This window comes from Bos grunniens, chromosome 14 (genome assembly GCF_055505025.1).
Source record: "Bos grunniens cultivar Pamir isolate PY7600 chromosome 14, Bosgru_T2T1.0, whole genome shotgun sequence".
Classification (NCBI taxonomy): Eukaryota; Metazoa; Chordata; class Mammalia; order Artiodactyla; family Bovidae; genus Bos; species Bos grunniens.
This window is the reverse complement of record NC_141178.1, coordinates 57,455,100-57,469,411: the sequence shown is the minus strand read 5'-3', so window position 1 is coordinate 57,469,411 and position 14,312 is coordinate 57,455,100. Positions and strand designations below refer to the sequence as shown.

General features: G+C 43.0%; 1 long non-coding RNA gene across 1 annotated transcript in view; it reads left to right on the top strand.

Moving 5' to 3' along the window:
• The window catches only part of LOC147359465 (uncharacterized), a 28,801-nt gene extending 15,570 nt beyond the window's left edge, over window positions 1-13,231 (top strand). The window contains exon 2 of the long non-coding RNA XR_015140830.1: window positions 12,986-13,231. This is a non-coding gene — a long non-coding RNA (uncharacterized LOC147359465). The remainder of the gene's footprint in view (window positions 1-12,985) is intronic.
• Window positions 13,232-14,312: the final 1,081 nt, after the last annotated feature.

The window sequence follows — 14,312 nt, the reverse complement described above, 5'->3', positions numbered from 1 at the left end:
CGCCTGGAATTGGGTTCTGGGACCCAGGACTAGTACTCCAATATCTGTGTTCCAAAACTGCCAGAGAGACACGTTTCCTCCTTAGACTTACTTGTGGTTCGGGTGTTAGTTGCTCGGTCACGTCCAACTCTTTGTGACCTCATGAGCTGTAGCCTTCCAGGCTCCTCCATCCATGGGATTCTCTAGGCAAGAATACTGGAGTGGGTTGCCATGCCCTCCTCCAGGAGATCTTCCCAGACCAGGGATCGAACCTGGGTCTCCCACATGGCAGGGAGATTCTTCACCATTTGAGCCACCAGGGGATCCCAGGTAGGTTTCCCTAAAGAAGCAGGTGGCTGATAATAACTGGATAGATTTTATTTTCAGACATGATTAACGTGATGTCAGATAATTGGAGGGGTTTCCCTGGTGGCTCAGAGAGTAAAGAACGCCTGCAATGCAGGAGCCCTGGGTTAGGTGCCTGGGTTGGGAAGATCCCCTGGAGAAAGGAAAGACAAAATAGGCAATTAAAAAAATACGGCCTTATATGTTTAAGCTTTGTTTTTTTTTAATGACTTTATTAAAGTAACTGTCAAATGGGGACTTCCCTGGCTGTTCAGTGGTTATGACTCTGCCCTTCCACTTCAGGGGGCACGGGTCTGCTTGGGGAACTAAGATCCTGTGTGCCTCACAGAATGGTCAAAAAGAAGAAAAAAAGAGTCAAATGACTCAGTGATTGTTAGTAAGAAAAAGCCTTTCAGGTACAAGCCCTTATTCTGGGTGCGAGTGGTGCCTTGGTTTTCTTTTGAATCTAGCATGGCTGAAGGTTGGCTTATTCCTGAGAAGGCTCCATCTTTAACACAGTTTCTTTTTATTTATTAGTACATCTTTCATCCAAGAAACCAAGAAGATGAACGATGCATTGTTTTAGGTTGGGTTTCCTAGGAAACCACCCCTGGAACAGAGCCTCGTGTGCAAGAATATGGCAGGGGAGAGCTCCATGGATCCGTGCAGGATGAATGAAGGAGGACCGCAACATATCCACCAAACAGGCTGCAGCTGGTGCTGACCCTGGGGAGCTCCAGGGTGGGGACAGTCCTGAAGGGTCATTCTAGCTTGAGGCAAGAACACAGGCTCCAGCCAGTGGATATGCGTTGCCCCTGGGCAGGGGTCATGAACTCAGGTGAGGCAGAGCAATTCCCAGAGAGGGACTTGACTGAGAGCCCAGAAGCTAACCCTCTCCGCAGCTAGAGAGTGAGGTTGGAGTCATGCAGGGGAGGCCAGGCGGTGCATCATGGAAACCAACGTTTGGCTCTCAGTTTTCTGCAAAGCCTGGTGCAGCTCTTCCCCAAGGGACTCTTCATTTCCCACCAATATTTATTTAGTCTTTCTATGCAGTGTGTGTGTTTGTGTGTGTGTGACACATCCAGCTTTCATATATCCATATCTACTGCCATATCACATGATCTGTGGTTGTATCTACCCAAGTGTGCTATGCTGGGGTGCTCACATATTGTGGGCCTTTCTGGGTGTTCAGAGGCATGCAAAGCCTCCAGCGGGGAGGTGCTTTTGAAATGAGTTTTAAAAGTGTATCTGATTTAAAGTCTTCTGCCAGGCTTGGGATCCCAAGTGTTCGCAGCCACAGGACGATAAGTGAGCATTTTCACTCTAAGAGCAGTTTGTGGTGGATCTGTGGAGCCTGGACAGGGATGTGGGCTCTCAGACCAGAGAAACACATATCTTATCTCTTGGCTCTGAGGTGTCGGCTGCCAGGAGCTGGCGAGTTCTAGAGGCTGTTCTGTGGGGGACAGCACACAGCCTTGGTCTAGCCCCTGAATGACCCATTTCCAAATATTTGTCACAGACGAGGCCCTCAGATCTGCCCAGAGCTTGCTGTCAACCCCCCAGATGCCAGAATTCTTTCTGATTTACTGAGGAAGAGGATGAGGCTCTGTGAGGTTAAACCCACATGTCCAGGGTCTGCATGGCTCTCGGCCTGCCAGTCTGTTTCATGTGGCCCCATTTGTTCTGGTGTAATTGTGAACATCACCCCTTTTCATCTACACAAATTTCTTAATTCAGATGATGTGTGATCTGGTTCTTGAGTTGAGGCCTCTTGACACCAAATCTCACAGGCTTCCTCTAAGGCCTTGCAAATGGCCTTAGGGAGGTGGAGCTTGTCCATGGTACGTGGCCTAAACAATCTGGAATGGTACCGTCTACATGCCTAATGTCCTTGGCTCTGCCCGCGTCTCCTGTCTTTCTCCGAAAGACAGACCAGGAGCAACTGGCATTGAACATATTTTCCACTAAGGTTTTTTTTTTTTTCTCAAACATACAGGAGTACAAAAGTCAGAACCCAAAGACACACTGGTATAAAGCAGAGAGATGCCAGTTTTTACTAGGTTGTCATTAATCTAGTATTAATGGTCTAGTAAACCTAGGGAAGGCCCTTTTGCACTCTTTTCTAGACTAAGTTCATTTGGACCTGTGCTGATTTTTTTAAATTAATTTTTTTTAATTGAAGGATAATTGCTTTACAGAATTTTGTTGTTTTTTTGTCAAACCTCAACATGAATCAGCCATAGGTATACATATATCCCCTCCCTTTTGAACCTCCCTACCATCTCCCTCCCCATCCCATTCCTCTAGGTTGATACAGAGCCCCCGTTTTAGTTTCCTGAGCCATACACCAAATTCCCATTGGCTATCTAATTTACACATGGCAATGTAAGTTTCCATGTTACTCTTTCCATACATCTCACCCTCTTGTCCCCTCTCTCCATGTCCATAAGTCTATTCTCTATGTCTGTTTCTCCACTGCTGCGCTATAAATAAACTCTTTAGTGCCATTTTTCTAATTTCTGTATATGTGCATTAGAATTATATTTATCTTTCTCTTTCTGACTCACTTCACTCTGCATAACAGATTCTAGATTCATCCACCTCATCAGAATTGACTCAAATGCATTCCTTTTTATGGCTGAGTAATATTCCATTGTGTATATGTACCACAACTTCTTTATCCATTCATCTGTTGATGGACATCTAGGTTGCTTCCATGTTTTAGCTATTGTAAATAGTGATGCAATGAATGATGGGATACATGTGACTTTTTCAATTTTGGTTTCCTGTGGTATATGCTTAGGAGTGGGATTGCTGGGTTATATGGTGATTTAAGGAATCTGCATACCATCTTCCGTAGTGGCTGTATCAATTTACATTCCCACCAACAGTGCAAGAGCATTCCCTTTTCTCCACACCCTCTCCAGCATGTATTGTTTGTAGACTTTTTGATGATGGCCATTCTGACTGGTGTGAGGTGATATCTCATTGTGGTTTTGATTTGCATTTCTCTAATAATGAGTGATGCTGAGCATCTTTTCATGCGTTTGTTAGCCATCTGTATGTCTTCTTTGGAGAAATGCCTGTTTAGGTCTTTTCCCCATTTTTTGATTGGGTTGTTTGCTTTTCTGGTATTGAGTTGTATGAGATGCTTATATATTTTGGAAATTAATCCTTTGTCAATTTTTTTCATTTGCTATTATTTTCTCCCATTCTGAGGGTTTCTTTTCACTTGCTTATAGTTTCCTTTGCTGTGCAAAAGCTTTTAAGTTTAATCAGGTCCCACTTGTTTACTTTTGTTTTTATTTCCCTTACTCTAGGAGGTGGGTCATAGAGGATCTTGTTTTAATTTATGTCACTGAGTGTTCTGCCTATGTTATCCTCTAAGAGTTTTATAGTTTCTGGCCTTACATTTAAATCTTTAATCCATTTTGAGTTTATCTCTGTGTATGGTGTTAGGAAGTGTTCTAATTTCATTCTTTTACATGTAGCTGTCCAGTTTTCCCAGCACCATTTATTGAAGAGGCTATCTTTGCCCCATTGTATATTCTTGCCTCCTTTGTCAAAAATAAGGTAACCAGAGGTGCAAGGGTTTATTTCTGGACTTTCTATCTTGTTCCATTGGTCTATATTTCTGGTTTTTTTTTTTTTTTTTTTTTTTTGTGCCAATAGCATACTGTCTTGATGACTGTAGCTTTGTAGCATAATCTGAAGTCAGGAAGGTTGATTTCTCCAGCTCCAGTATTCTTTCTCAAGACTGCTTTGGCTATTTGGGGCCTTTTGTGTTTCCATATGAAATGTGAAATATTTTGTCCTAGTTATGTGAAAAATGCCATTGGTAATTTAATAGGGGTGGCACTGAATCTGTAGATGGCATTTGGTAGTATAGTCATTTTCACAATATTGATTCTTCCTACCCAGGAACATGGAATATCTCTCCATCTGTTTATGTCATCTTTGATTTCTTTCATCACTGTCTTATGATTTTCTGTGTACAGTTCTTTTGTCTCCTTCAGTTCAGTTCAGTCACTCAGTCATGTCCAACTCTTTGCAACCCCATGAATTGCAGCATGCCAGGCCTCCCTGTCCATTACCAACTCCCAGAATTCACCTAGACTTCTGTCCATCGAGTCGGTGATGCCACCCAGCCATCTCATCTTCTGCTGTCCCCTTCTCCTCCTGCCCCCAACCCCTCCCAGCATCAGAGTCTTTTCCAATGAGTCAACTCTTCGCATGAGGTGGCCAAAGTTTTGGAGTTTCAGCTTTAGCGTCAGCCCTTCCAAAGAACACCCAGACTGATCTCCTTTAGAATGGATTGGTTGGATATCCTTGCAGTCCAAGGGACTCTCAAGAGTCTTCTCCAACACCACAGTTCAAAAGCATCAATTCTTCGGCTCTCAGCTTTCTTCATAGTCCAACTCTCACATCCATACATGACCACTGGAAAAACCATAACCTTGACTAGATGGACCTTTGTTGGCAAAGTAATGTCTCTGCTTTTGAATATGCTATCTAGGTTGGTCATAACTTTCCTTCCAAGGAGTAAGCGTTTTTTAATTTCATGGCTACAGTCACCATCTGCAGTGATTTTGGAGACCCCCCAAAAAAAGGCTGACACTGTTTCCACTGTTTCCCCATCTATTTTCCATGAAGTGATGGGACCAGATGTCATGATCTTAGTTAGGTAAGTCTATTCCTAGATATTTAATTCTTTTTGTTGCAATGGTGTCTTGCGAATTAAAGATATTTAATTCTTTTTGTTCCTGGAATGTGAAGTCAAGTGGGCCTTAGGAAGCATCACTATGAACAAAGCTAGTGGAGGTGATGGAATTCCAGTTGAGCTATTTCAAATTCTAAAAGATGATGCTGTGAAAGTGCTGCACTCAATACACCAGCAAATTTGGAAAATGCAGCAGCGGCCACAGGACTGGAAAAGATCAGTTTTCACTCCTGTCCCAAAGAAAGGCAATGCCAAAGAATGCTAAAGTGAAGAGTGAAGTCACTCAGTCATGTCCGACTCTTAGTGATCCCATGGACTGCAGCCTACCAGGCACCTCCATCCATGGGATTTTCCAGGCAAGAGTACTGGAGTGGGTTGCCATTGTTTTACTGCCTCACAATTGCACTCATCTCACATGCTAGTAAAGTAATGCTCAAAATTCTCCAAGCAAGGCTTCAACAGTACGTGAACCGTGAACTTCCAGATGTTCAAGCTGGTCTTAGAAAAGGCAGAGGAACCAGAGATCAAATTGCCAACATCCGCTGGATCATTGAAAGAAGCAAGAGAGTTCCAGAAAAACATCTATTCTACTTTATTGACTATGCCAAAGCCTTTGACTGTGTGGATCACAATAAACTGTGGAAAATTCTGAAAGAGATGGGAATACCAGACCACCTGACCTGCCTCTTGAGAAATGTGTATGCAGGTCAGGAAGTAATAGTTAGAACTGGACATGGAACAACAGACTGTTTCCAAATAAGAAGAGGAGTACGTCAAGGCTGAATATTGTCACCCTGCTTATTTAACTTATATGCAGAGTACATCATGAGAAACTCTGGGCTGGATGAAGCACAAGCCAGAATCAAGATTGCCGGGAGAAATATCACTAACCTCAGATATGCAGATGACACCACTCTTATGGCAGAAAGTGAAGAAGAACTAAAGAGCCTCTTGATGAAAGTGAAAGAGGAGAGTGAAAAAGTTGGCTTAAAGCTCAACATTCAGAAAACGAAGATCACGGCATCTGATCCCATCACTTCATGGCAAATAGATGGCGAAACAGTCAAACAGTGTCAGACTTTATTTTGGGAGGCTCCAAAATCACTGCAGATGGTGACTGTAGCCATGAAATTAAAAGACGCTTACTTCTTGGAAGGAAAGTTATGACCAACCTAGATAGCATAAAAAGCAGAGACATTAGTTTGCCAACAAAGGTCCATCTAGTCAAGGCTATGGTTTTTCCAGTAGTCATGTATGGATGTGAGAGTTGGACTATAAAGAAAGCTGAGCACTGAAGAACTGATGCTTTTGAACTGTGGTGTTGGAGAAGACTCTTGAGAGTCCCTTTGACTGCAAGGAGATCCAACCAGTCCATCCTAAAGGAAATCAGTCCTGAATATTCATTGGAAGGACTGATGCTGAAGCTGAAACTTCAATACTTTGGCCACCTGATAAGAAGAGCTAACTAATTGGAAAAGACCTTGATGCTGGGAAAGATTGAAGGTGGGAGGAGAAGGGGGCAACAGAGGATGAGATGGTTGGATGGTGTCACAGATTCAATGGATATGAGTTTGAGTAAACTCTGGGAGTTGGTGATGGACAGGGAAGCCTGGTGTGCTGCAGTCCATGGGGTGCAAAGAGTCAGACACGACTGAGTGACTGAACTGAACAGAACTGAATCTTTACTATCATTTCTTTCATTTCTTTTTGATTTATTTCTGCTTGGATCGTTAGGATTTCTTTCCTTCTACTAATTTTGGGTTGTTTTGTGCTTCTTTTTCTAGTTGTTCTAGGTGTAGAGTTAGGTTGTCTATTCGATGTTTTTCTTGTTTCTTGAGGTAGGATTGTATTGCTGTAAACTTCCCTCTTTGAACTGCTTTTGCTGCATTCCATAGGTTTTTAGTTGTCATTTTCATTGTCATTTTTTTCTAGAAATTTTTGGATTTCCCTTTTGATTTCTTCAGTAACCTGTTGGTTATTTAGAAGTGTGTTAATTAATCTCCATTTATTTGTGTTTCTTACAGTTGTTTTTTTTGTAACTGGTATCTAGTCTCATAGTGTTGTGGTCAGAGAAGATGTTTAATACAATTTCAATTTTCTTAAGTTTACTGAGGTTTGATTTGTGACCCAAGATGTGGTCTATCATGGAGAATATTCCATGGGCACTTGAGAAGAAGGTATATTCTTCTGCATTTGATGTAATGCCTTGAAGATATCAGTCAGATCCATCTCAGCTAATGTATCATTTAAGACTTGTGCTTCCTTATTTTGTTTTGATGATCTGTCCATTGATGTGAGTAGATTGTTAAAGTCTCCTACTATTATTGGGTTAATGTTAATTTTTCCGTTTATGTCTGTTAGTGTTTGTCTTATGTATTGAGGTTCTCCTATATTGGGTGCATAGATATTTACAATTGTTATGTCTTCCTCTTGTATTGATCCCTTGATCATTATGTAGTGTCCTTCCTTATCCCTTGTAATCTTTATTTTAAGGCCTATTTTCTCTGATATGAGGATTGCTACTCCAGCTTTCTTTTGCTTCCAATTTGCATGGAAAACAAATATGTGGAGAGGAAAGGAAAGAAAGAAAAGAAAGAGAGAATAGATATTCAAAGTTAAATAGACATAGATGAAGAACATTTATATATATTAAAGATAACTGCAAGGGAAAAAGAGCAGTAGGAAAGGCAAACAAAGGAATAAATGTAGAATAAAATATAATAGGTTTAAAAATTAAAAGTTAAAATTATAAAAAAGAGAAAAGAAAAAAAAAAATGAAATAAAAAAGAAAAAAAGAAAAACTCCCCAGAACTGCAAAAGCCCAACATAGATGCAGAGGTTTATAACAACAGTAAAAAATGTGGCTGAATATACACATATACATATACACCCATAAGCAAAATCAAACAGTCCAGCAAAAATAAAGTACAATAGATTGACCTGGGTAACAAAGGAAACCAAAAAGCATATCTACTGGAATAAAACTAACTAAAGCACAAACTGGAAACAAAACTAAAGCAAGGTGCCAAGTGGGGAATAAAGCAATGAAAATAAAACTAACAAGTACGTGGAGAGGAAAGGAAAGAAAGAAAAGAAAGAAAGAATAGATATGCAAAGTTAAACAGAGGTAGATGAAAAAGATTTATATACATTAAAGATTAACTGCAAGAGGAAAAGAGCAGTAGGAAAGGCAAACAAATAAATGTAGAAAAAATATAATAGGTTAAAAAAATTAAAAGTTAAAATTATAAAAAAGAGAGAGGAAAAAAACAAAAACAAAAACAAAAACAGAAGAGTAAAGAAAAAAGGAAAAAAAAAAAAGGAAAACTCCCCAGAAGTGCAAAAGCCCAACGTAGAGGCAGAGGTTTATAATAACTATAAAAAATGTGACTGAGGAAAGAAACCCAAAAAACGCTTAAAAGCTTAACTAGATTTCACAGTGCCAATATAATCGACAACTACAACCCGGGGTGGGGGGAGGAGAAGGGGAAAAAATCCAAAAGAATCTACAGAACAAATCAAAACATAATAATGAATGTTTTTCTCATGTCACTGCTGTCAGTGTCCTTTCCCTCGCTGGGAATCACAGTCCACTTCCCCTCCCTGCGATGCCCTCCAGCACTGTGCTGATCTCTGGACCTGCTGTGGGGGCAGCTCAGATTCTAATCTGGTCCTACTCCTCTGTGTTCTTGCCTCCAATGTCCACCATCAGAACTAGTGCCTTTTCTTTTGTGGGAGCTCTCAATGACCTTTTATATATTTCATAGACACAGAGTCTGCCTAGTTGATCATGTGGATTTAATCTGCAGCCTGTACAGCTGATGGGAAGGTTTTGGGTCTTCTTCCTTAGTCACACTGCCCCTGGGTTTCAACTGTAGTCTTATTTCCACCTCTGCATGTGGGTTGTCCCCTGGGGTTTGCTCCTGAGGTTGCCCTGGAGGACTGGGTTTGCCCCTGTGAGGTCCAGGTGTGGAGGTGGTGCAGCTGCTTGGGTTGCAGGGGTTCTGGCAGCGCCAGGTACTCAGGGGAGTTGGTGGCTAGGGCAGCAGGAAATATAGTGCTCTAGAAGGGTAGGGCAACCAGTATTGGTCAATATGCTCCAGTATTCTTGCCTGGAGAAACCCCTTCCCTGACAGAGTAGCCTGGCAAGCCACAGTCTAAAGAGTTGCAGAGAGTCAGACACTACCGAAGTGACCCTGCATGTGTGCCTAGGCACAAGACTTTTTTTTGCCTGTGGCAGCTCTGCCCCAGTGAGAGTTGAGCGTGAAGGTGGCCCAGCTGCTTGGCTTGTGAGGACCCTGGTAGTGCCAAGTGCGCACGGACACAGACTGCCTCTTTGCAGGAGTTATGGCCCTATCAGAGTCTCTTTTGAGCCTCTTGTAGCTGCTGATCAGAAGGCCTCTTTGGCCAGTCTTTCTCTGTAGCTTCGCCCATTCAGGCACCGAGAGGGCTCCCTTGTCTGGGGTCCTTCTCTGTTGTTTCGTGCATCAGACACATAGAGGGGCCCTCCTGGCTGGGGTCCTACTCTGTAGATCCACACGTCAGGCAGTTAAAGGGGCACTCTGGGTGGGGTCCTACTCTGTAGTTCAGTGCGTCAGGCATTTGATGGGCCGGCTTCTCTATTGTTCATCTGCCAAGGCTGGCCTGAGGGCGAGGGAGGCTATGGTGATGGCTCCACTCCCTTCGCGTGACTCAGCGATAGCCTTGCTTCAACTGCTGCCTGGCTTTCCTCCACAGGCATTCCCCACCACGACCTCCTCCCTCACATCCCCTTGATCTGTCTCTCTGCAGTCAACAGCAGCCCTCGCCCTGGGATTGCGCCACAATCCCTAAACTCCAGCTCCCAGCCACTGCACATTCCAGGAAATCTACATCCCTGTCCGGGGTATGTATGGCTGTGGCCAGGACCGTTTGATTCTCATTCCATTTAGGCTGCCACAGATCAGCTGTTTCACTCTCAAGCCTTAAATGTTTCTCTTCTGACTCAGACAATCCCCCGATGTGGGGATGGGACCCCTGCTTCAGTTCCCCCACCCGCTGAGGGCAGGTCCAGTCCTACTAACACTCCTGTTTTTCCCCCTAGTACCTCATCCTACCAAGGTTTGCGTGGGTCTATATATTCTTTTCCGCAGTCCCTGTCCACTCTCAGCTGGTGTTCTGCATGTGCTTCTGTGTCTGAAGGTGTATTCCTGATGTATCCATGGAGAGAGATGTACTCCACATCCACTTACTCCTCCGCCATCTTGTTCTCTCTGTGCTGATTTTTATAAAGGAGCTATAATGGGCTTCCCTAGTGGCGCAGACAGTAAAGAATCTGCCTGCAGTGTCAGAGACCTGGGTTCAATCCCTGGGTTGGAAAGATACCCCGGAGAAGGGAATGGCAACCCTCCCTTCCAGTATTCTTGCCTGGGAAATCCGATGGACAGAGAAACCTGGTGGGCTACAGTCCATGGGGTCGCAAAGAGTCAGACACGACTGAGCAACTTTCATACAGTCTGAGGAGAGGATTAGCGGTTTAGCCTTTGAAAGTCATCTTCAACCATCTGCCCAGTGAGATGCTTGGTGTTTTCCCAGGAAACAGGACTGTGAACACGGCTACCAGTGGGGAGAACCCGGCCTGCTTTGCCAGTGTGGTGTTGCTGGTGCTCTCCTGGTGGCAGCTGTGGGCATGAGGCTGGCATTTGGAGAGTATCTCAACAGTGAGAAATGTACCAGCATCAGCCTCTCCACAGCAGGAGAGAGAACAGCACTGCAAGCCACAGATAAACGTCTCACGAATTCCCCTCCCTCAAAGAGTCTTGAGTCAGCCAGCCTTTTTTGATTGTAAGCCCCTTGATGGGGTATGACTTCAAAAAACTACTTTATGTTAGTTTGATAGGACATATTTCAGAGGAACTAGTTGATTGTGGCAGAAATCTATTCATTGTAGGAACTAGGACAACTTCTCTTGAAAGTCACTCCATCATGTCTGACTCTTTGCGTCCCCACTTAGAATAAACTCTTTGCAACCCTATAGACTATGCAGTCCATGGACTTCTCCAGTCCAGAATACTGGAGTGGGTACCCTTTCCCTTCTCTAGGGGATCTTCCCAACTCAGGGATCAAACCCAAGTCTCCCACATTGCAGGCGGATTCTTTACCAGCTGAGCCACAAGGGAAGCCCTAGAATACTGGAGTGCATAGCCTGTCCCTTCTCCAGTGGATCATCCTGACCCAGGAATTGAACCGGGGTCTCCTGCATTGCAGGCAGATTCTTTACCAGTTGAGCTATCAGAGAAGCCCTACAACTCCTCTGAGGTCTCGCCTAGAAGAGATGAGGCTTATCCTAGTAATGAGCATGCATGCTGTGTGCTAAGTCACTTCAGTTCTGTCCAACCCTTTGTGACCCCATGGACTGTAGTCCCCCAGGCTCCTCTGTCCATGGGATTTCCCAGGCAAGAATACTGGAGTGGGTTGCCATGCCCTGCTCCAGGGGATCTTCCTGACTCAGAGATTGCACCCATGTCTCTTAAGTCTCCTGCATTGGCAGGTGGGTTCTTTACCACTAGTGCCACCTGGGAAGCTCAGCAGAGAGCATAGATTTCTGTTTTTTATTCAAAATGGCACCCTCCCCCCTCCACCTGCCCTTAATGGAATAAACAAAGAGGCTTTCTGGTTACAATTAGTTTAAATTAACTTGAGTGGTCTTAAAGAGACAGGAATTTCTGAAAAAAAAACCCTTAAGATCATGCTTTTCAATAGTTTCTCCATCACATGGTGAAGGAGAAAAGAGTTTTTTTTTCATAAGTGAACTTTTAACCTACTGTGGTGACAGAAGGAGCGCAAGGTGGAGGGGAAGAATAGAGAGAGGGACACTAGGCTCTTTTATGTGTGTGGGAAAAAAACCAAGTTTCTTTTGCATTTTCACTTTGTCTTAAAATATACCAGCTAACTTGCAGAATTAGAAAGCTCCCAATTTTAACTAACAAATACACCAAAAGTAAAAGCCAAAGGTTAGAAAGGCCCTCGCAAAGCCAGCTAGTAACCTTCTTGTCTCAGGTTTAGAAATTAACAGAAAATGCCACTTACCCTTCAATAAAAACAATGGATTGTCATTTTGGTTTCCAAGCATGCTTTCCTATACAGCTTCAGAAGACAGTTTTCAATTAAATAAATGACTCACTTGAAAATTAAAAGCATTGGAAAGGCCAAAAGAAAAGAACGGAGGGGTCAACTAACTGTTGCTATTTTCCTGAATTACTTTCCTGGTGGCTTCAGGAGAAGAGTGAGGTCTCAGGTTAAGCTTGCCATGGATACGGAAAACTGTCTCTGAGTGATGTCTCACCAGAATTGGTTAGACCAGTGATCACTCAGCGGTAAAGAATCTGCCTGCAATGCAGGAGCTACAGGAGACACAGGTTCTGTCCCTGGTTTGGGAAGATCCCCTGGAGCAGGGCATGGCAACACACTCCAGTATTCTTGCCTGAAGAATCCCATGGACAGAGGAGCCTGGTGGGCTACAGTCCATGGGGTTGCAAAGATTTGGACATGACTGAAGCAACTTAGCATGCATGCACGTGATCACCTAAAATAATTCAGTCGCCACCATCCCCTCCAGCTCTTAACAAATTACTAGATGATGTGTGAAACAGACATTATTACCTTATTCATGAGCTCAACCTATTCTGTGCCATCTTGTCCTCTGGTCCCAGCTGGACCCTTTGGGAAAGAGCAAGAGGTGAGTGTATGCAGAGGGCACCTTAGTTGGGATCAAAGACTTGTCTTTACACTTTCACTCACCTGTTTTGACATGACAGCTTCAGATGATCTTTTCCCGAGTGCCTGGCTGTGGAACAAGCCATCTTAGAGAAAAAAAAAAAAGAATAATATGTCCAAAACTATGATGTAAAGAATTCCAAACTGGTTGTAAGCAGCTGCCCTATCTTTTGTTTTCTCTTTTAGCATCCTTCTTTTATATTATTTTGAAGATTCACCTTGGTCCCATTCGAGATGCTGTGAAATCCAGAGCAAGGACTGCTGGAGTCAAAACTTTTCTTGGGATAGAAAACAACAATCTGATAAATTTCCTGTCTTTTTTTCTTCAGCCCAATCATGATATATCAAGGGGGAAATGTAATATTGTAATGAAATAAAGAGAAGGAAGAATGCAAATCTGACTATTAAAGCCATAGTTAGACTTTGCCCGAAGATTTTGAGACTCTGTTTTTATTATGTAATGTTGATGGCGCATGCACATATTGTCTAAAATTTACTTGTTCCAAAGACCTGGTCAAATCTACTCAAAGCCCGATTTCTGCATCCCACGGAAATCCACTCTTGGGGAGAGGATGGGAGGATGGTTCTCATACCTCACCAGTGCTCCTACTGCAGGTTCCCACCTCCGCTGACTTTGGGAGGTTTTTGATAATCTTGTCATTTCATGCAAGCTGTCACTCTTTCCCATTGCACTGACCAATGTGGAACTTGGCTCCTTTCTGTGATAGCCACAAAAACTATGCATATAAATCCTTATGTGTATAGACTTAATGTTCCTGGACTTAATTATTTGCATTTAGGATTAAAACTGAGAAAATTCAACTTGTTTAATCTTCAAAATATACAGGCAGACATAGCTAATAATATGTGCTAAGTCACTTCAGACATGTCTGACCCTTTGTGACCCTATGGACTGTAACCCTCCAGGTTCCTCTGTCCATGGGATTCTTCAGGAAAGAATACTGGAGTGAGTTTCCATGCACTCTTTCAAGGGATCTTTCTGATCCAGGGATTGAACCCGTGTCTACCTGCATCTCCTGAATTGCAGGCAAATTCTTTACTGCTGAGCCACTGGGAAAGCCCAGCTAGTAACATAATGAGAACCAATATACCCACACCCAAACTTACAAATCTTAACTTCCTGTCGTTCATTTTTTGGATACATCCTTTTCAAATAAATAAATCATTATAGATACAGTTAAGGTTCCAGTCCAAGTCCCTCCCGGATCTTGGTCCTTTTCTTCCTTCATTACATTGCTGCTCTCATAAACTGTTTATTATTCTCATGGCTGCTTTTATACTTTTACTCATATATGTAGCAATAATTAGCATAGATGATGGTGCTTCATGGTTTTAACTTCACATGATTGAACTGTATATAACATTCCTTAGCTTGGCTTTTTTTCCTATCCAGTGTAGATGGACACAGCTCTGGTTCATTCCTTGGTAGCCATATGGTATTCCGTTGTAACAATCCTGAGAGCCACCAATGGATGCTTCACCTCCTCCCAGA